Source organism: Amblyomma mixtum, chromosome 10 (assembly GCF_055824585.1).
Source record: "Amblyomma mixtum isolate Tamu chromosome 10, ASM5582458v1, whole genome shotgun sequence".
NCBI classification, from domain to species: Eukaryota; Metazoa; Arthropoda; class Arachnida; order Ixodida; family Ixodidae; genus Amblyomma; species Amblyomma mixtum.
The window spans coordinates 26332341-26354200 of NC_143021.1; the positions used below are offsets into that span (position 1 = coordinate 26332341).

Genomic DNA, 21860 nt, shown 5'->3' on the forward strand with positions numbered 1-21860 from the left:
CAATACAAGACGCGGACGCGCCAAAGCCTCAATTGGGCTTGTAGGGCGCCGTCCGGCAGCAGCAACAACCTGTGTTACCAAATCAATTCATTGTTTTGTGTACTACATTAAAACATATGCACTAGAGCTGTTCAAGCTCGGCAATAGCATCACGTAACTGTCTGCGAGTGTTCAAGTTGAAAACATTATCAGGCATCTCATTGAATATACATGGGATATAATATGACCTCATAGACATACCAAAATGAGTTCGCACTGCAGGGACAATATATCGAGAAACTTTTCTTAATGGGATTGGTTTAACGTTGTGGAACCGAAATTCAGAGTTCCAGAAATATCTGAGTACAGTGACTTGTTTGAACACAATGTCAAAGGAAGGCAGACCTGAAGAAAGGAATACACTTTGCTGTTTATGGGGTATTGAATAGATGACACTCTTAGCCATATTCTTGAGAATACGGTTTATCCTATTTTTCCATGTTGCAGAACAGTTGAAGAAACAGCACATGCCATATCTCAGCAGAGAATACCCCAAAGACTGTGCAATTAAACGTCTTATGGCAAATGGCAGGTAGGCCCTTAGAGCATAGAGCAAGCATGCGACGCCTCTAAGCTTCTTACTGAGGTGTGCCATGTGCGTGTTCCAGGATAAATCACTGTCAAAGTAAATGCCAAGGTATTTCACGGACGGAACACATGTAATGGGGTAGCAAGAACATGCAGTGCAACTGGAGCTGTGCAAAAAAACCGCAGCGTTTTTCGGGATTGGCTTGTGTGCATTTTTAAAGCACACTAGATGAGTTTTTTGGGGGTTTATATCAATCAGGTTACATTGAAACCAATCATATAGATTAGTAGCGTCCTGTTGAAGTTGACGGAGTGCGCAAGAAAAATCTGTATTAGATGAGATGAGGAGGGTGTCATCTGCATATTGATAAATCTGTGATGAAGTTATAATGCTGGGGAGGTCATTAACATAGAGATTAAATAAGAGGGGTGATAAGATGGATCCCTGGGGAACACCACTATATAAGTCTATAGTTCTGCTTTGCACAGGTCCAAGTTCCACCATTTGAGATCGCTGAGACACATAATTTCTTAGTAACATTTGAAAAGGACCACGAAAACCATAGCAAAACAACTTTTCACAGAGAATATCATGGTGAACAGTATTAAATGCCTTCCTGACATCAAGAAAGAGACCAAATGCCACTTCATTTTGATCAAAACTAGAATGAACGGAATCCGACATCTTTTCTAATAACGTTTGGGTACCAGAACCAGCAACAAATCCGTATTGATGTGGGCTAAGCACGTTATGCCTCAGCAAAAATGCTGACATTGTACATAAGACGTGTTTTTCTAAAATTTGTGATATACACGACACGATAGATATTGGGCGATAATTCGTGATATCATTTCTTTTGCCACCCTTGTAAAGTGGTATAACACGCGCTTGTTTAAGAGAGCATGGTAAGAAGCCACTTTCAATCATATCATTTAGCATAAAAAGAAGGACACACTTCAAGCTTTGGAAGTTTCTGGAAAGGTCGCTGATAAATATTCCATCAATTCCAGCCGATTTGTTATGCCGTAGACTGGAGATTATGCTGAAAAGATCTGGCTCTGTTATGTGTGGAAGAAATGCTGAGTCAATCACAGAAGAAGGAAGGCGTTTAATAACCCAAAGCGGCTCGGTCTCTGGCGGACACCGTACTGGAGGGCTCCGGAAAATTTCGACCACCTGAGGCTCTTTAACGTGCAATGACATCGCACACTACACGGGCCTCTGTCATTTCATCTCCACCGAAGTGCGAGCGCCGCGGCCGGGATCGAACCCACGTTTTTCAGGTCAGCAGCCGAGCACCGCAGCCACTATAATACCGCGGCGGCTTGATACTTGAATTTGGTTGCGTTCTTGTTTCTAATTCTGTTAACTACAAGCTCCAACCTCAACTTCTTATGGAGAGACGCGCTCTACGCCTTTGCCACGGCCTACCAAAAATAGTGTCAAATGCTGTGCTGTTCTTGGAGGCGCGCATACCTGATTGAAACACACAGTTACAGCTTCGAACTGTGCCAGCTTTTCTAGGAGCTTTCGAGCCTACTCCAGGATTGGCTAGCCCCATGTTTACGACAAATCGGCTGTCTCTTCCGGTGTCATTTCGCTTAGGTATAAGCTGCCACAGATTGTGTTCACAAAATCACTGCTGTCAAAAATCTCTGCACAATCAGTTCCGTAGTACAAGTTCCTAATCTGCAGACTGATGCTGTAGTGCGCTTTGTCTACACCCTCCTAAGGAACGCAGAAATGCAAATTATTTTCCTGCTGATGCGTTAAACGGGCTTATCGAGAAGTATTTGGACCATTTTTCTACGCATACTGCAGTTTTCACGGATGTCTCCCAAAAAAAAATGAAACGGCAGATATTGGTATTTTTTCCAGGGCTCATGAAAAACGTTATTCATTTCGAGGCTGTGATTATACACCTATAATCATTCCGGAATTTCTAGCGACTGTCTTAGCTTTACAAAAGATATTTTTCAACATTAATCCGCTCATTATACTTTCTGATAACCTTTATGCCGTTACTGCGCTCGAAGGCTCGAGGCACACTCTTAGTCGTTCCGTTCGATTTTTTAAAGAAGCGCATTTTCACTAGCTGCCTGGACATTGCGGCATTGCTTCTAATGAGATGGTGTGACCTTTAACAAACAGCGCCTGTTGCGAACGTGTGGTCGCATTTATTCCAAACACTATGCGTTTAACAATATCCCGCTTTGAACGTTTCCTGCAACTGCACGCCTTGAGTCAAGAGCCTCTTCTTGCTACAGCGGATTTTCTGCATTTGACATTCCCTTCGCGTGTCCGCTTATGCAGTTCGCGGTAATATGAGTTGTTCATGACCCTTTTGCGGTGTAGAATGCCACGAGTAAAACTTTATTTGTGTTAATCAGGGTTTCTATTTCGAACCTTTCCGAATCAGGCGGAGAAATTATATCACTTCATCACTTTCTCCTTTCCTGTCCGCGGTTTGCTTTCCTGCGAAGAGCTTCTTTGGAGAGTCCTCTCGCGCGAGAACGGCTTCCTTTTTCTATTCCGCTCCTTCTATACTCTGCGATTACTTAATCACGATTACATCATTACGCCATGGAGATCACTTTGCTAGTTATAACTTCCGAAATTATTTCCTTTGACACAAATTTTACCATAGACAGTCTACCTTAATTACGCCACTCAGTAACCAGTGTTCGAATGTGCGACGCACCTTGGGCAATACTCCACTGTGGGTATGTGCTGCTCTACAACAGTGTGGATAGGTCTTCATCATTGCAACCATTCTTTCCGGCATTCCTCACCTAACTGTAGCTGTAGCGGCACTATCGCCATCATCGGCGTTGCGCAACCTTTCTCACGGCACGCGCTGGTGCCGGCTTGGAGCTGCGCTCCGGAAAGAATGAAGAAGAACAAACCAGGTACTCTTGTAGTCGGTCTGTTCACCTCGTACGCGTAGCGCCCCGTTTTGCTAGTAGTGCACTCAGTCTCGGCAGCCCTACATTGGCCAATTCCCCCTCGTGGGAATGTTCCTATGGCAGCAGAGGCGCAACAGCAAAAACGTGGATCATGCAGGACAGAGCAACGAGAATGGTCATCGGCGGAGGGGTTTCGAATCTGCTTGCACCCCGGGGTTTCTTCCCTCTGCCTCCGTCACTTCCGTCCGGGCTTCCAGACATTGGACGCCCACCGTCACCAGCCAGGGCTCAATCCCAAAAAGCTGCGGTCGCCAGCGTCGGTTCCAGCCCGCTGTCCACAGAGACCTCGTTCCTTCGTCACATCCCGCGCGACCTGCCTCTGGACGCGTCGCCTCTACCGGCTTCCTGACCGGTACGTGACGGCTGATCTTCTCGCCCGAGTCTGGCTCTGACCGCGCCGGGGACACCCGCACTCTACGCAGTGACCGGTCTTGAGGGGAGCCGCCGCGTGGGCTCCTACTACATCGAGCCGACCCCTCGCAGCCTCACCTCATAAGGTGCGCCACGGCTCCACAGCTCAAATATACGCCTGCTTTAATGATATAGAGTTAAAGGCCCCGTTCTCTAGAAAATCCGGTGTTGGCATTGAAAGCGAAAAATCACATGCGTGGATCTGACAGGTAATCCCCAGAAAGCAGCCTGGGAGGTAGGTGGGCCATCTAGGCCACGTGACCTTGCGGGTCATCTCAACCTGCCACCGGATAGTGATCAAACCGCCCACTGTTGCAAGTGGCAGTTAGAGTAATGATTGGTCGTTCGCGAAAAGCAACCTTGGCCGCACAAGGCCCACCGCTGGGAGCACCCGACATCGCAGGGTTGTGGAGTATCGATTAACAGCTAAATAACTGCACCAGAAGAGGTATGAGGTCTGCCAGGGAACTATGAATATAAAATAGTGTGACCTTCTGCATATATAGGATCTAACCCACTACGCCATTGTGTCATACTGTTAAAGCGTATCTTAAGTGTCCACTACAATTTTTTCTTAAACAATTCTCGTCCTCCTTTACCAATTTTGTTTTTGTGTGTGTTCGTCTTTACTTTAGAAAATCTAAATTAGAGCGCCTTAGGGTGAAACCACTATTCCAGACCTACCACCTCGCGCAAGAATCTCGTCTTGTATAGTGCATTTTGTCTTGTGACCTTGTGGCGTCACAAAACCTGCCCACTGGATTTTGAGCAAACTGACCACCATGGCAACTTGTAGTGAGAGGTTGTGCAAATACTTCTTGAAAATCAGAAAGTGAACAAGGAAGGGAAACCCCCGGGGTACTTGCCAGCGTTTCGACAAGACGACTTGCCTTCGTCTGGGCAAAGCGGTCGTCACTGGCGGGATTTAAATAGGGTCTTCACTCCTATGAGGAAGGCCTGGTTAAATAGAAGAGGGTGTGAAGTGGGAGGGGTAGATCTTGTCCAGGCATCATATCTGCCAAAGATGATTAACCGGTTGACCTGCAAAATTGTAGTAAAAATATAGCCAGCTCAGCAGATGTGGAGGGTGGAGAGATAGCGAGCGCTGGGCGTGAGCGTTGGGGGTGAGTTCTGAGAAAGCGTGAAAGTGCGGGAGGGGGCTGAGGAATGCGGCAGCCAAGGGTGCGTTAGAAACGATAGTAAGAGATGCAGTGCATAAGCCAAAGATAAACTGGTTAAAGAGAGAAAAGGACTGGCCGGGGCGAGGGGGGGGGGGGGGGGGTGGAGGGTGTAAGAAAGGATAAAGTGGCGTTATCAGGTACTGGTAAATGCTCTATCCATGTGCAAGGTCTCTCTAAAAAATTACGCCAGCGCTGCAATGTGCCTTACCGCATTGATTAAAAGGCGCCGACACTGCCTTCTGCAGGTTCCTGGCTTTGTCAGCTCCATGACCAAATAGTTTGGCCTTTATTGATTGTCCGGTTTCTCCATATACTGTACCTTACAGCAGGAGCATTGAAGCACGTAGATAAGATTAGACGACGCGCAGTTACAGCTACTCTTTATATCGCAGATGAAATCACTTTTCGGGCTTCGAACAGTAGTGTCGTTCTGAATTTGCTTTCATATCTTGTATCTAGGTCGACAGCATGAGTCTGCTGTTGGCGGGGGTTTCTCGCCAAACCTAGCGTGCACTACAATGTCTTTCAGGTTTCCGTTGTGTCAGTAGGTTAATCTTCGTGCTTCGGGAAATAAATTCTAGAGACGACCGTTGGCGGTTAAAATAGGGTGGAATTTCCAAAGAGTTTTGTTGATGTTCGAAAGGGCGTTCGAGTATATGGTTAAAACTGCAGGAGGCCCCTCATTGTTATATTTTTTATTTCTTAAGCACCGCGCCTCATTTTAGAGGGGATCCCCGTTGGAAAGCACTATTAAGGAAGTCCTGAGGATGGTTCCTATCAGGGTGTTTTTTAGCGAGTGGAGGCGCTTCAGATTGTCATCGGTACATATTTTTCTTAGGCGCATTGCCTGTCCTACAGGCCTTGTTTACAGTGTCTTGGATGATGGCTAGTGAAATACAAGTAATGCTGTCAGTCTGTAGGCTTCCTTATCGTATGGTTTTAAGCTGGCTATTTTCTAAACGGACGGCATTGTCGAGAACATTGATTTGCCTTTTGGAGTAATGGAAGGTAAATTTAATGCTAAAGCGGGATAAATTAATATACCCTTGTCACACGGCCGACTCGGAACTCTTTTGAACTTCCTTGACCTAAAGGAGTGAGAGGGAATTTCGCTTCGAAGGAGTTGTCTCCGTGTCACACGGCCTGTAACGAGCTTTTCAGACGATCCGCCAGGGTCACGTTAGGCGCTGTTTCTTTAGTTCAAACATATAAAAGAACAATTTTAAAAACAACTGAAATGTTATTAATCCTGCATTTTTCTTCCCAAAGTGCTGGAGGCGGCTGACGCTTCACTGGCGGAGGCAGCGCGGGCTGCGCGGATGCATCGTCCATCGCAGAGGTAGTACACGTGCGAGGTGCGAGCATGTGCGCGATCACAGATCAAAGCATGTCGCAGTGAACGCAAGCTGTCAAGCAAGCGCCTAGATTGAGAGTACTAACCGAGCTGTAATGCTTGTTTTTTGATAACTAATATAGTCAGTATTAAAAATATATTTATTAAAGACCAAGGTTGTTACTTACTCGGAGGTAAAGCGCACTGGAAGTGAGAGTACTCCCTTTAACCTTCGAGGGAGATGAGCGATCTCCTTTCGCGAGGAACTTCTTTAAACTTCCTTCCCCTCCCTCCCTCCCCCATCTCCCTCGAGATAAACACTATCTTGGCTCCAGGGAATTGAAAGGAGTTCAAACGTGCCCGTGTGACAGGGCTATAAGGTGCGAGACGAATGCTTTTAGGATCTGGGACCCGTGATCACATAGCATGAAAAAGCGTGTATGTAACGCAGGTATAAGAGCGGCTTTTTTTTTTTCAAAAGTTATTTCGAGAAGTTTAGGCTCCAGTAGCACTGTAAAAATGTTTACATAAGTCGATGCGAAAGGATTGCCCATATGCCCATATTTGTTCCAAATAGTTGAAGGTGATAGGAATATTCTATCTCCAAATAATTATTGAGCGTGAGTAAAAACTGAAGCAGCAAGACATACACTTTAATTTCAGGCGGGTGCTGATTTTGAGTTGGAGCGTTCGAGAGCGCATCGATTCCTTCGTGGAAGCGGATATTTGTGTACAAAACAGTGATGTAAAGTATAACCTGTGTGCTATTCGCTTGGTAATGACTGCGTCACTAAGCGAGTCTATTATTTGTACGAAGTGTGGTGTGTCCTCGGGAAAGGAAGGAGGTGGGTTGTATTGTGTGCAAGGTGGTGGTTGAGAAAAATTAACAAGTTCCCTGCAATCGTATTGTTGTTTGAAAAGATAGTCCTGGCCAGGATGTCTGTTGGAAACATGTGTTCAGCAGAAAACATCGATTTTAGACAGTAGGCGCATCCCTGTTTGTTCGGCGGATTTAAGAAGTTGTCTTATTGTTTTAGTAGTTCTCTGGAAAATAAGTCTGCTAGTGTGCTCAGAATTACACTGCACAACCCAAGAGTGGGATCGCATTATAAGTTCTTAATGACAGTGGTTATTCAGTTGCCTGATGGCCTGTTTTTTTTTTGCATTTTCGGCGGCAGTATGACTGTGCTACCACCTTTACATGCTGCTTTAATGACTATGTCTGTTCCAGAAACCAACTGGTTTAGTGTATCCTGTTTTGTCAAGGCAAGTTTTTCTCGCTTTCGAGCTTGCTTTGCTTTTCGATCATTTCTTTGAAGACAGAGAAAATATATGTTTGGTTCGGGACTCTGTTCCGCGTCTGGTGTCCACTTGCTGTGGGCTCTGAGAAGGACGGAATCAAGGCTGGCCACTTCAGTATCTATGAAGTGCATAAATAAGCTTGAACATGAACACGTGTTGACCTCGTTTTGGAGGCTGTAGGTAAATTAGGAATCGGGTTGTTCGCTGTTTCAGTGAGGTACTCCATAATACGCATTCTTCGCTAATATTTCTGGAGTTCTCGTAGAAGTAAATACTCGTTTCAATTATTTTTCGCTGGGCGAAATGTGAGGCCACGCTTCAAAATCTGTCAGTATAATTTAGGAAATCTGAAATATTCACTACATTGCTGTCACCGTCCTACAGTGTCAAGACGTATCCTATGGCTCTCTCTAATTTTAAGGGGGGGGGGGGGGAGGGTTGAGATGCCTAAATGTCTGGTTTTCTAGGGGAGGTTTATTCCGAATACCTATATGCTGCTGTTTATCGTTAAGCTTGCTTTCTTTCCACGATATATAATCTTACACTACCGGTCTTCCGACCGAATTTAGCATTATATTACTAATTCGGTCTGTAAGACAATTTGGCTATTTTTTCTTTAGTGGTTTCTATAGTGGGTTCCGTACAAATCGTCCTGGACCACGCTGAATATGGGTAGACCACTGTGGTATTATTGGTCCAAGGGCATTACGCTCTCAGACTGCATCGGTTCCAGTATTATGAGGCAAATACCAGCACCACGGATGCAAAGAGCTGGCGTATCGCAATAGCGAGCTATTTCGCACAAAAAGTTTCATTTTCCTGAGTCTTCCTCTACACCTACAAAAAAATAAAAAATTATCTTCGCCTGTCTAGTTTTCCGGTGAGCGAATATGACCCGTTCTTTGAAAAGCACGATCAATGTTGCAGCAAGCGTAGCTAATACAAATGATAGCCAAATAATTTCTTTCTTAAGCATGTCAAAAATACGCTTGAGTATACTGAGACACTACTAAAGGAAAAAGAATACGGTCACTGACCAAGTCAAGAAATTTTAGACGTTTCGAAACCTCGTACGGGTTCCTTGATCACTGAGCGGGACAGGAAGCGCCGCGACTTATATACGCAACACATGACGTAACGAGTGTGCGTAGATTGGTGGCATATTTCCTTGCATCCGGTTCATGGTAGCTGGTGTCGACTGGATGATTAGAGATTCCAGCAGCCGCCGAGATGACACGTTCCTTTCCTTCGCGACGACAGTGGCGTGGTCCCAGTCAATCGCGTGACCATGTTCTTGCACATGCTGTGCAATGGCGTTAGTCGCGTGATTATTAATTCTTACGTCACGTTTGTGCTCACTGAGCCGTCTTGTAAACTTTCCCGTCTCACCAATGTCCACCTGGGAGCAGTCAGCACATGGTATCTGGTATATGACGCCTGGATACTCTTCAATCTGCAGTCTATCTTTCACGTTCACGAGCTGGTTACGGAGCTTGCTGGTCGGGATGTGGGCAATGCGCAGGTCGTATTTCGAAAATACGCGCGATAGTGCCACGCTGATTCCCCGCACGTAAGGAATGGCTGCACGCGCCTGGAACGTCTTGTCGGTCTGTGTTTCCGGCTTCAATATCCGCTTCTCAATTTTGCAGATAAAGCGACTGGGATAGCCATTGCAAGTCAGCTCCCGGTGGACCGTCTTTAGTTCGTTCTTTAATGAGTTGTCATCTGAGCAGATGCGTACGGCACGTGTTATTAAAGATGATACCACTGACGTCTTGTGGCCGGCCGGATGACAAGACATCAAACTGAGGTAGCGACCTGTATGCGTAGGCTTCCTATAGACCGAGAAGGTGAGGGCGCCCTCATCCCTGCGGACCAGTACATCCAAGAAAGGTAATGCGCCGTCTTTCTCAAGTTCCAGGGTGAACTGTATATGCGCATCCTGGGCATTTAGGCTGTCCAGGAAGCTTGAGACGTCTTGCTTCTTCAAAATACAGAAGCAGTCGTCCACGTACCGGTAGTAGACTTTCGGTGCAGGATTGAAGGTGGATAGTACCTTTTCTTCCAAGGCTTCCATTACTAAATTGGCCGTTGTAACGGATATCGACGCTCCCATTGCCGTGCCCCGTGTCTGCTGGCAGAAGCTGCCGCCGTAAGAAAAGTACGTGTTGCCAAGGCAAAAACTCAGAAGCTCGCAAAGTTCGGGGACGTCGAAGGGTGTGCGGCCAGGGAGGCCAGTGTCAGCTTGCAGGGCTGCCTCGCACGTATCTACTGCCAAGTCCACTGGTACACTAGTGAAAAGCGACGTGACGTTGAAGGAAACCAAGATGTCATCTTCACTCAGCGAGATACCATGCAGCTTGTAAAGAAACGTGGACGAATTTCCGACGTGCGTCGGGGTTTTTACCGGCTAGAGGACTCAACACCTGGTGAAGATAGTCTGAGAGCCGATAGAGCGGCGACCTGGTGAAGTCGACAATAGGTCGAAGTGGTACGCCAGGCTTGTGGACTTTGGGCAGGCCGTAAATTGCAGGAGCTGAGCCGTTCGTGCAGAGCAGTCGGTAATAAAGACTCTTTTGGTGTGGAGGGACCAAGTTGAACAGTCTGGCGAGCAGTTTTTGCAGCTTGGTTTGCAGTCTGCTGGTTGGGTCATAGGCTAGAAGAGTATAAGTCTGATGGTCCTCGAGAAGGGCCAACATCTTGTTATTGTACTCGCTCCTGTCAAGCAAGACTGTAGCGTTGCCTTTGTCGGAAGGAAGGATGGAAGGAGACACTACTGCGGCAGTTCAATCATGAAAGGCCCACTTCATGGCAGGGTAACCGCACCGTCCGGGTGGAAGCAGTATGGTTAAAGGAATGGAATACGAGAAGTGCCGTCACTAGCAAAAATAAGCCAGTTCATAAGAAAAAAAAAACACAGCCATGTTTCACGCTGCAAATTCTTTATTTGTGTTTCAATGTATTTTTTTTCTATATAGGCTAGCCGAGCCGTGATCGTCCATCGCTTCTCTTAATGTGCCTACATTATCAATGTGTCTAGATGGAAGCGCATTATTTCTTTCGCTGCCCTGTTAGGCACTTGTGCAGCTTCCTGATGCTTTATGCCCGAAAAGTATCAGCTAGAACTCCCGGCGTAAAAAAGTAAGAAGCGATAAGAGGGAGAGAAGGTAGGAAGATTGGATTCTTCACAAAACAAAGGGAAATGAACAAGGATCGAGAGAGAGCCGCAGTCCGCTAGCAAAGGTTTCGACATGAGGACCCAGACGAAGACAAGTGCTGTTCTCGATACTTTGGATAGCGGGCTGAGGCTTTGCCTCCACCCCATGATCACTCAGTTTTGCATTTCGCTCTAAGCTTCCAAGGAGAAGCTATCTATTGTGGCCCATTATATTCTGAAGCCTATTAACTGTGCATCGGGATTGAGAATATCACTGTCGGATTCTCAGTGCATACAAGGGCCTTTGATGAACGTCTTAAGGAAATCGTTCAGCTGCTCCTACAAATTCAATGCACGACAGAACACAGGAGCATAAACGGGCAGTGAGACTTGTTAAGCAAACATATACGCGGATATCTGAGCCGCTATCGCGGTTCCTGTGCGTTGGGCCTCCAGCTTACGATTTGTAAGGAGTTGGTCCATATCTTGGGGTTGTTTTGTTTAGTTCCTTTTCATGCATTACTTTTTTTTAGTCGACACATCCTTGCCACATATCTTACATACTTATAGCCGCAAATTTCTTTTATTTCAGCCTAGCATTTCACTCACACCAGCCAATACGACCCAGTATCCAACGTTTCAACGTCCAGCGCCAAACTCAGCTTACAAACTGGCACTGCAGTTGAACGCGGGGTTCAAGTGGCATTGGGATTTCTGGCACGCCCTGGATGCGAAAAGGTAACGAGAATGCATCGAGATCGGGGGCACAAAACAAACGTGGTCACATCAGCTGTAAGAAACGCCTCTTTCTGGGTAGAGTGGCAAGCCGATGTTAATATCGGGAGATCGTTGCAGCACCACTCACCATCGCATTAAGGCCAACTGTAGCCTAAATAATGGAACAACTTTCAAACTATACAGAGTGAAGAACTAGATTACTTTCACTATTACGAAGAGAAAATGTGCGATCTATGAAATACGCTTGAATCACTCTTTGTAATGCCAGTGATGAGTCAGAAAGTAATTGTTACTCTCATTTCGTCGTCTCCTAATGTTGGTTTCTGGCACAAGTTGTTTCCAAGCAATGCTCTGGGTGTTGCCTGCTGAACATGTTTTCGGTTGCTTCCTCATTGCATGCACTGTCTGTCAGTGTTTACCGTTATCACGCAGTGCAAGCTCCATGGCCATTTAGGTACAGTCAGTCCCCCCCCCCCCCACCCCCCCCTTCGAAAAAAAGCGCAGCGGTTACACGTGTTGCGCAAATTCGGAAATTTAGGGAGAGTTATCGCAAAGATGTCTATGTTTCAACCCCTGCCCCTTTTACACATTCCTTAATCCTGTCTTTGACTCTACAGTGCCCGCCATCTGTGCTGTTGTTATTGAGTTTTTTCTTGAAACTACTCGTACCGCGATGCAGGCGTACATTTTTCGCGGCTTCGGCTTGCCGAAGACTTTCGGGTCTCATGATGAATCAGTGTGCATAACGAAGGCAGATAAGACGTGCTGCTTTAGCTGAGTTGCATGCATCAGGTCACGTGGCTAAAACGCTGTCAGTTTTTGCCTTTGAAAAATGTACTCGCACAGTTGCGAAAGTTTTCAGCCATTTCGTTTCCGGTCAGCATCCCAAGCACGTGCTAACTGTGCTCAGCCCGCTGACTCTTCGCGGCACTGGCACAGCGCACTGTTGCAGTGCCCGAGAGGCGCTTCGAGACGTTTGGCGGCGTCTAATGTCCCTCCGCTACACCTTTAGACGACGGAGAGTGCTCTGGCACACACATGTGAACCTTTAGGTGAGATTGAGATATCCAGCGTGAGTGAGACAGTTCCTGCAGCTTTTCTTTCCTGGCATCTTATTTGTTTAGTTATTCGCCTATCGACAAATGTACGTATGCTCATTACTTTGGCGTGTAGCGGGCACAGCCTTCGCAGTTAAAAGCCAACATCAGCAAAAAACACGCTGCAGAACACTCACTTAGAACGGATGTACCGAAATGAAAGGCTACTAACCCAAAGCATTCATTCCCAGAAGCAACTTCTCACAGCTAGCTCCTACGCTACCGAATTGTCATCGAAGCGGGAATCAAAGGTGTTTTTGCCGCTCTCTATTTATTGTACGTATGATCGTCTCTGATATAGTTTTACATGCATAGAGGTTTGTGGCCTTCCCTCTTTTAATTCACGCGGCACAGTTAGTAAAAAGCAGCATTCTGCCCTTTTTCTAAATGGCATCATAATCACTCGCAATATGTTTTTCATGCATCGCCTTGTAAAAAGCATTTGCTACGAGCCGGCTGAGCGACACCATTTTACACGAGCATTTATACCGTTTGGAGCCAGAAGGCAGTGATGTTTGCTTACCGGGCACTTAATTTGCGAGTAGCTTTGTACGACACCGAACTATGAGTTGTTGCACTCTGCCGGTCCGATGGAACAAGTCACAGAATAGGCTTAGAATTTGTTCACTTGTGTTTCGACAAAGTAGTTCTTGCGAAATTCGGTAGTTCCAACACAAAACATATAATATCCACTGGGCGACCTACTAAGATTCGCGAGAAAATAAAATAGTGCTTGGCGGCTGATAGTCTTAGACCGGCTCTAAGTCTGGCTGCCTTCTGACCTGATTCTTGTACACTGTGACTCCTTTTGGTGTTTATTCTTATGCACTCTCTTTATGCAGAGCTACAAATTGTTCAGAAAGGAGAGGAGCCATGACACGAGCCTTATCAAGGGTTGAAAGCAAGATGGAAAATATGTACTCTGACATTGGCGGTCAAACTGCACTTGTACACTGCCTTCACGCCTGTAAGCTACCTTCAAGACACTCCCGGGAAAAGTATCTCTGCTTGCTCTAGTGTAACTGGTCCCTCAATGTAATGTGCCCCCGCCAAAAAAATAGCGCGGCCAGTTACGGTCAAAAAGAAAAAAATGCACTGCTGCCCAATTAATGCGAGTACGTCCAGGCTGGGGATCCGACGCGCCATGTTCATTTGGTGCCATAGACATTGTTTTAATACCGGCTATTCCTAGATTTACTTAATCGCTCGCCTTGAATAAAAGTGTCACGTTTAAAGTAATTTGGTCGATATCGCCGCACGTGCCTAAAGACTGCCGCTACAGGTGTGTTTTAATTTACGTTACACCATATTTCTAGTCTTAGTGGGTTAGTATTAATAGTTGTAATAATAATTTGACCTGATAAAAGAGCACGCGAGTCTCTACCAAAGGCGGGCGCCGTCCTCGCTTCACAAAGCAGTGGGTGCTGAGGATGTAAGGATCCGGGCTGGTTAGCCGCACCTGCCACAGGAATGAATCATATTGCTCTATTTGAATGGATTCATTCAAGTCGACTTCGGTATTATGAGCGACCAAGCAGATGGAGCAAATAGATGCGGGCGAACAAGCAGCGTAATCTAGTTCGCGAATATTTTCAATATAATTTTATATTTGCTAATGTATTAGTCGCGGGGGCACATATGGATATAATATGAAAGCATCGTAAAACTAGGTATTTACAGTGCGATACATGAAACACAAGCAATTTGGTAAATAATACGTGTAATTTATTTATTGTGCTTGTGGCTGAATGAGGTGACTTTGGACTTCAATGCATTAAGCGTCATTAACCCTGTGTTAAAAGTCTGTTTGAAGTGTCAAGTGATTAAATTAACGGTTTTTCTGGTAAACTGTATTCTTAGATGATTACGCAATTACCGGCATATGTGTGCATGCAGGGAGGTAATTTATTATGGAAATCATTTTACAGGAGTTAACAGCGGAAACATTAAAGTACAGACAACAAATATGAGAGGGTAAGTTGTTGAGTTAGTTGGTAAATATCGCTGGTAAAATGAAAGTCGATAGAAGTTGTTAGTTGGCAAATATTAACGGCTGGATATTTGAAATAGTCACGAATTCATGGTCAAGATAGTGAATTTCTTTCCAGTGCTCATAACTTAGAAATCACTACGCAGAATGGCGCATCGTACCACACTTTACCGAAGTCTGTTAATATGCAGTACCAGTTTCTCCGAATACTCCATATGCACATGTTCTGCATATGCAGTTGTTTCTTCGAAGAAATGTGTTTCACAGCTCTGACAATTGCCCTGAATCCGTGATAGGTTGCAAAAAAGAGATATTGGGCTCATGCCAGGTGCATTAAAAGGTAATTTAAAAGGCTCAGATTTAAAACGCATTAAAAGCCTCAGATTTTGTATCGAGTTTAACACAGGTAACATTTTTTCTATCTTCAGCCCGCTTCTGGTAAGCTGCTGGGCCGCCGGTGATGGTTGTTGGGCAAGGACAGAAAGTCCAACCCGCCCTGTAGTAGTTAAGTGCTTTGGGAATAGAAGTAAACTTTCATTGCAAGGCAGTGTCCGAGCGCATTAGGCTGTATATCAAAAATACTAAATGAACTGTCCAAGTGACAGAATTTAAATGCACACAAGAACGCTGGAGCCAAGAATTTGTGACGCACTTTTCTGAACTCGTAGCGCTATTTCTGCGCTTGGTGAACGAAGCGAATCATATTTAGCGCCTATTGTGGGAACGTACCAACGTTGATCTTTGATGATATATTTTCCGCTCAAGTAGCATATTAAATTCGAGAGGCAAAATCTTGTCTCGACCAAGATAAGGCACGCTAGTTTATCTCTGATAATCTACGTCTAGGTCCACGGTCTGCTCCAGGCTGCTGCCGCTCTCCACCTTCATCGCACCGCACTTCGGGCAATAGGTTGTTTACATAAGACATTCTAGAGATTTCTATTTGATTTCTTTTTTTATCCCTCTACTTACAGGCACTGTCAGGAATGAAGGCAGCAGAGACTGCATAATTCAGGAATTCAGTGGCTAAATATAAAACCAAACTCCTATGTCGCAAGAGCCAAAACTATATTTCTTCCGACACTTAACTGAGGATGTTCATAATACGACGAATCATTGTAATCTTAGTAATTAAAGGTATTTCTGTGTGCTCAACAGTAACGCATTCTGGTGAGTGGTAATTCATGGTTTGTACACATTTCCTTCTGCATTTTCTGTTCAAGACTACAGAGAGCAGTTTCATCAAAGCACAGTGCAGTCGAACAATCGGAGTGAGCTGGCTGCGGAAATTGCGTCCGGGCTACAAACTTTATTCATTAATTTTATTTATTTGTAACATTCTTTCAGACACAGGCGGTCTCGGATGACAGAGCAAAAGGCAGATGCTCTCTGCCTTACGAGGGCCCTCCCACCCTTACAGTGCATAGAAAAGTACAAATGATTACATCATTATACAAGTGCTAATGTAACAACATTAAAATAAATAACATCGAATAAAAAGTTTAGTTGGTTATCAAAACATGTACGCTTAAAGCTTTGAGTTGGACAGTATGTAGGTTCTGAAGGCATTTTTGAAGGTTTTGAGTGCTCTACATTTCTGTATTATGTCAAGAAAAGGTGGGTGTGTATTCATAAAATTAGGGATTAAATACGGCATTGTTTGTGTACCATAGCTCGTTCTTATGGCGGGTAATCTAAAGAAATTCTTTCGAATGTTATACCGAGTTGTACTGGGCTGGCGCAAGTTAGTTAACAGTCAGTTAACTTCTTAAAAAACACCAAAAGCCTACTCTACATTTCAGTGCGCGTTCAACAACCACAGGTGATCTAAATTACGTTTTATAAAGTTAGCGTCCCTAAAGCGACTGAGGCTATCAGGCACGCCGTAGTGGTTCGACCACCTGTGGTTTTTTAGCGTGCAATAACATCGCACAGGCTCCGGTCATATATCCCCAATACCGCAAAAAACGAAAGCAGGACCGAAGGTCCTTAACTATCATTTTCCCTACATAATTTTTTTTTAAATTCTTCCTCGCCTGCCCACCAAGAGTGCACTTACCGAAGTCCGGGCTTCTCATAATGCTTACAATATCTCCCAGTTTTCGTTAGCTCAGCCATGCCAGCAAACCAAAATCATTATTTACCTTCAGCACGCAACATTTCTTTTTAACAGCTGTTCCAGCGGCTTCGACTATAATGGTACAAACAATTTTTCTTTATTTATTTTTATTTTCTTTCTGTAAAAATTTTTTTTAATATTATTTGTTATTTACTACTTCGTAATGGATTAATCTGGTTATACTGAGTGGAACAGGCAGGAACATTTTTTCCAATTCTTTTTTATTATTCCAACCATACTATTAGTACACAGGCATCTGAATTTTCGCCGCCATTGAACTGCGAACGCCGCGGCCGGGTTAGCACCTCTGTCTTTGGGGTGAGCGGCCGAGCACCATATCCACTGAGCCACCGCGGCACCTGATTGAAAGTAATGTCGAATCAGTCCCTAGAGCGCCTCCCATAGCCTATCGGAATTTTGAGAGGTTAAAACTCACATGCTACAAACTGTATTTCACCATAACTGCTATTTTCCCAACACCATAAGTAGGTTTATTGCACGACCTGGCATAAATCCGCATTTAATAGTTCAATTGCCTGTCCGTAGTGCTTGCGAAATATGTTTTTTTTTTCAGTAAACACACTTCCGCACGAAGTAAATGCACGTGCTGTTGTAACCACTTCATGCACTTTAGCGTGCGTTCCCAGACACTCTTAGTGCGTGTGTGGGGTAGCAGTGTCGGCCACAAAAGATATGCCCGCGACTAAGCGTGGCAAGCTCAGCCAGTAGGAAGAGGTTTGGCTGCTTGGTGCCCAGCTTTCGCCAGTCGCAAGCCAGAGAGTGGGTCGGAATGAAAGGTTCACAAACAAAACAAAAAGCTTATACCGCAAAGAGACGATACAGAGGATTTCACAATAACTCGTACCAACACATACAAAGTGATTAACAAAACTATTGCAACTCATACAAAGTAACACTTGAGAGAGATTACAATGCATAAAGGTTATTGCATCTAAAGTGCGCTAACACGACAGAAGCGAACAAACAGAACACAAGTTGTTCACCTGGCAATGCGACAGTCCGACGACCAGAGGTTCACGACGGAGACGTTCTGCCGGCTGGCGCACATTGCCTGTTTGCTCTGTGGCTGGGCGAGTGGTGTTGTTGAGCGGGCGCGCTTCTCTCAAGCTTGATCGGCAGCTCGAACTGACAGAGAGCGGTCAACGCCCTTCATATGTAGGCAACCTCCGCGTCTGTTCGTTCTTCGCGGCAAGGCAGCGTGCAATTTCCTTCTCTCTCTCGTGCCGGGTGCGCGTCCCCATTGGTCAGGCGCGAGGACTGGCTTCGAAATGCTTCGAGATCTTTCTTGTGTTGCGCCACCGCCGTCGCGCGTCATTCACAGGCGGCGGCGTCAGACGTGCGCGTCTGACGCCGGCATGTATCAGAGGGCATCACTTAGCATACTCAAGGCTACGCCGTCTCCATCAGCATTGAATAGAAACTACTCCGACATTCTGGAAAAATCGACGTAATTCCCTTAGCGCCGCGCCGCGAGCGGTGGTGGAGAGAACAGGAACACACACCATACTAGGCGCTCTCCGGGGTCTCCCCTGTTCTACGGTGCGGGCTGGACAGATCGCTTCCGCGCGGTGCTGGTTCTTTTCAAAAACGCGCTGAAGTTTTTGACAGCTGTGCGCAAGTTAAAGCCTTTTCCGTTAAACACTCAGAGCTTGATGCTACTTTTGGATCTGGGCAAAAAGCTGCGGCTGTTTAGGGCTAGCTTTTATTCTATTTTGACTTCATTAGTGCGCTACTCAAGGGAACAAACAAAATAATACTGGACGCAGAAGCCACACAAAAAACAGGGGCAAACTTGGTGGCATCAGGGTTCTGAGTTTTCTTCTTTTCGTTTGCGGTAGATGTGCATGCGGGGCGGTTCTGGGTTTTGTTTCATGTCGTTAAGAAGTCGACTTCTCGCTTCTTCGACGTGACTGACAGGTCAATTACGCACGTGCCTTCATTTTCTGACGCCATGCAGAAGGCTTTAAACAGCTCCATTTTCATCTTATTGTCAAAGCATGGTTTGCACTTGTCGCATCTAGTGCAGTGAGTCGAAAGGTTCCCTGCCCTTCGCTAACAAGCCGCATAACATCCGGAGCTCTCGGTGCTGTTCACTCAAGAACCGTCCCGCCTGTTCGACGTATGCCCGGTCCATGCCCATCTACCACAGAAGAAATAAAGCTAACTCAGCACCCTCACGCCACCATATTTGATTGTTCCTTCGTTTAATTTTTATCCGTTCATATAAAATGGGTTTCCCGCGTATTAAAATCAGTTGATAGTTTGCACCCTCTCTGTGTATGTGATTCTTGCGTCCAGTATTTTTCGTTACCTTGAGTAGCGCACTAATGAAGTTAAATATGAACCAACTAGGCCCACTTCCATCTTTACTTACGTTTAATTCTTGTTGTTTGTCTTTCAGGGTGCTACGAAAGGAAACATACTTCTATGCAAGGATGTTCTGTTTTGCCGACCGTTTGCCATTATTGCGCCATTGTTGCCGCCAATGTGGACCGGAAAATCATCCTATCAGTCCAATGGTCCTACCGTGCAGATTTCTCTCCACTAATGATTTTCTTTTCAGGTTTTTTCGAGCTGCAAAAACATTTTGCATACTATGTCGTCCGACGTGTTACCGCTTTTGAGTGTACAGGCTGACTGCGGGCCATTCATGAACACAAGCGCATTACTTGACGTATTGAGCCTTCGTAAGTTATACCTGATGTTCTAAGCCGTAAATTCGTATTGAAAACTATATTTACACACAAAACTTATAATTCATAATGTCTGTGCTCTGAGGATGCCAAATATGAATTCCTGCGTCATTTCTACCGTTTCGAAATGTATGTGTTTTTTTTTTTAAAGTGAGCTCAAAGTAAATGTATTCATTTTCTTTCCCAAAGCAATAAGTGGTAAGTAAAACACCTAGTTCCCATTTTGTCTCCGTGTGGTTTGTATTTACTTCTCTCCCGAAGTAGAGCTAGCTCCAAATTGAAAGGGAATATACTATCCGCATTCAGCAGTTGATTCCTCTCTAGGCACGCGTTCTTCTAAGTAACTTTTGATCCGCAGGTGATAGTTTCAACCTTAGTGCATAAGTTACACGAAAGCTCATTTTCGTCTGCAGTCTGGCTGATCGCTTTCATGTTGGAGCTACGTGTACGTGATGCATGATATCATTAGATACAGTGACAAGTCAATCTTGAACAGTTGCTGTGTGTTCGGTTGGTGAGCATGCACTGGACAATTACATGAGCGTGAAATTGTGGAATAATCATCAGCGCTTCCTGCAGTATTGACCACGAACATATTTGTGCTCGAGCCCTTCTAAAAAGAGTCTGTACAAATCAGCATTTTTGAACCCCAGGATAATATAGGAGCCGGTAAAAAGGCTTATTGTGCTTTAACAATATGATTCCTAAAAGACAATGTGACTGCAGACTGCTGCGCGCAAAATACGGTTTCTATAGAAAACTTACGGGGTTTATTGATTGCCAAGAATCCGGCTAACAGATTGTTGCTGCTAGCTGCAATAACACAACGCAGAAAATGCAAATGCAACACAATATCAAACCATAAAAGAAAAGTATTATGGTAAGGCAAACGATTCGTTCAGCACTTTGGACATGACTTCTTGGGGCAATTTTTCCACTAATTAATTGTTTTCGAAAAAAATGAAGCTTTTAATGAATATGTTCTGGATATTAATTCCTTTTCCTTGAAGATGTGGTTCCTTCTTGAAGAAATGTAGTCTGGTGGAACCAAATATTAGTCGTGGTCAATATGAGTTTATAAATAAAGACACTTTGGAAGAATTTAAGCCTGTGTAGATATTTCCATTTGAGAAATGCGTCGCATTCTAACCAATTCTTCGTTGATGATGCACTAAAATTCGTGATGTAGTTGCTCAAAACAAAAGAGAGAGCTAAATTTTGAACCGTTTCGAATTTATCAACAAAAGTCTACAATTTTAGGTCCCGCACCGTGCACGCATAATCTAGTTCTAATCTAGTGCACGCATAATCTAGTGCACGCATCTAGCATAATCTAGTGCACGCATAATCTAGTGCACGCATAATCTAGTATAGGCCTTTCGTAAGTGTCAGAGAAATTCTTCAGTTTTTCAAGGAAAAGTTATTTCTGCTCAGAAAGCCCAAAATACTACATGCTTTTGCAGCTATGTAGTTAATAAGCCTGTGCCAAGCGGGGTCTATGAAACATTGGAGGGCTGATTGTAGACTGTATTTAGCGGGCTGTATGTAATATTGGAGGAGCTAATTCTTTAGAGAGAAACTGAAATGATTGGGTAAAACGTAAAAATATTAGAGTATAGTACTTTAGCAGGTTATGTTTCTCGAGAAAGCGCTGGTCATCGTTCATTAAAGATTTTGTGCACTACTTTTGTACTAACTTCGCTCATTTTGTTTACCATTTCGTCTTTCCTTAGTAGCGCACACAGCTCGGAGCGGTTTGGCGCTCAGAAAAGCTTTTTTAAAGTTACCCATTTGATGGGTTTAGTGTTTTCCATTGTGCTTCTTCCCAAAATATCAGAGCGGAACGAGACACCAAGCTCCACCATCATGACGGAAGCAACCACGACCGCGACCGCCACCACCACCTTGAGCACAACAGAAAGCACGACCACCACGACAAGCACAACCACCACGACAACCACGACAACCACAACCACTACTACGACAACTACAAGCACTACAACTACAACTTCTTCAACGACAACCACCACAACAAGTAAGCGTCCATTAGAACACAATAGGGCTGTTGTTAAAGCGAATACTGATTACACCCAGTAATAACGATTTTCACAATAGCTATCTTCGTTTTGATGCCTGTGAAAAACTGCGCAGGGAATTGGCTAAAAGCGCCTCCCAGAAACCAACTTGGAGTTTTTAAACATGCTGGGCTAACTACCTAGTGACCGATATACCTCTCTTGTGGCCCTTTCCACTACAGTGTTTTCGATTATCAGCAAGACGTCTA

The 21860-nt window shown here is 44.9% G+C and overlaps 1 pseudogene; it reads left to right on the plus strand.

Annotated features, from left to right (window-relative positions):
• The window catches only part of LOC149325429 (uncharacterized), a 78785-nt pseudogene that overhangs the window by 54840 nt on the left and 2085 nt on the right, over positions 1 to 21860 (plus strand).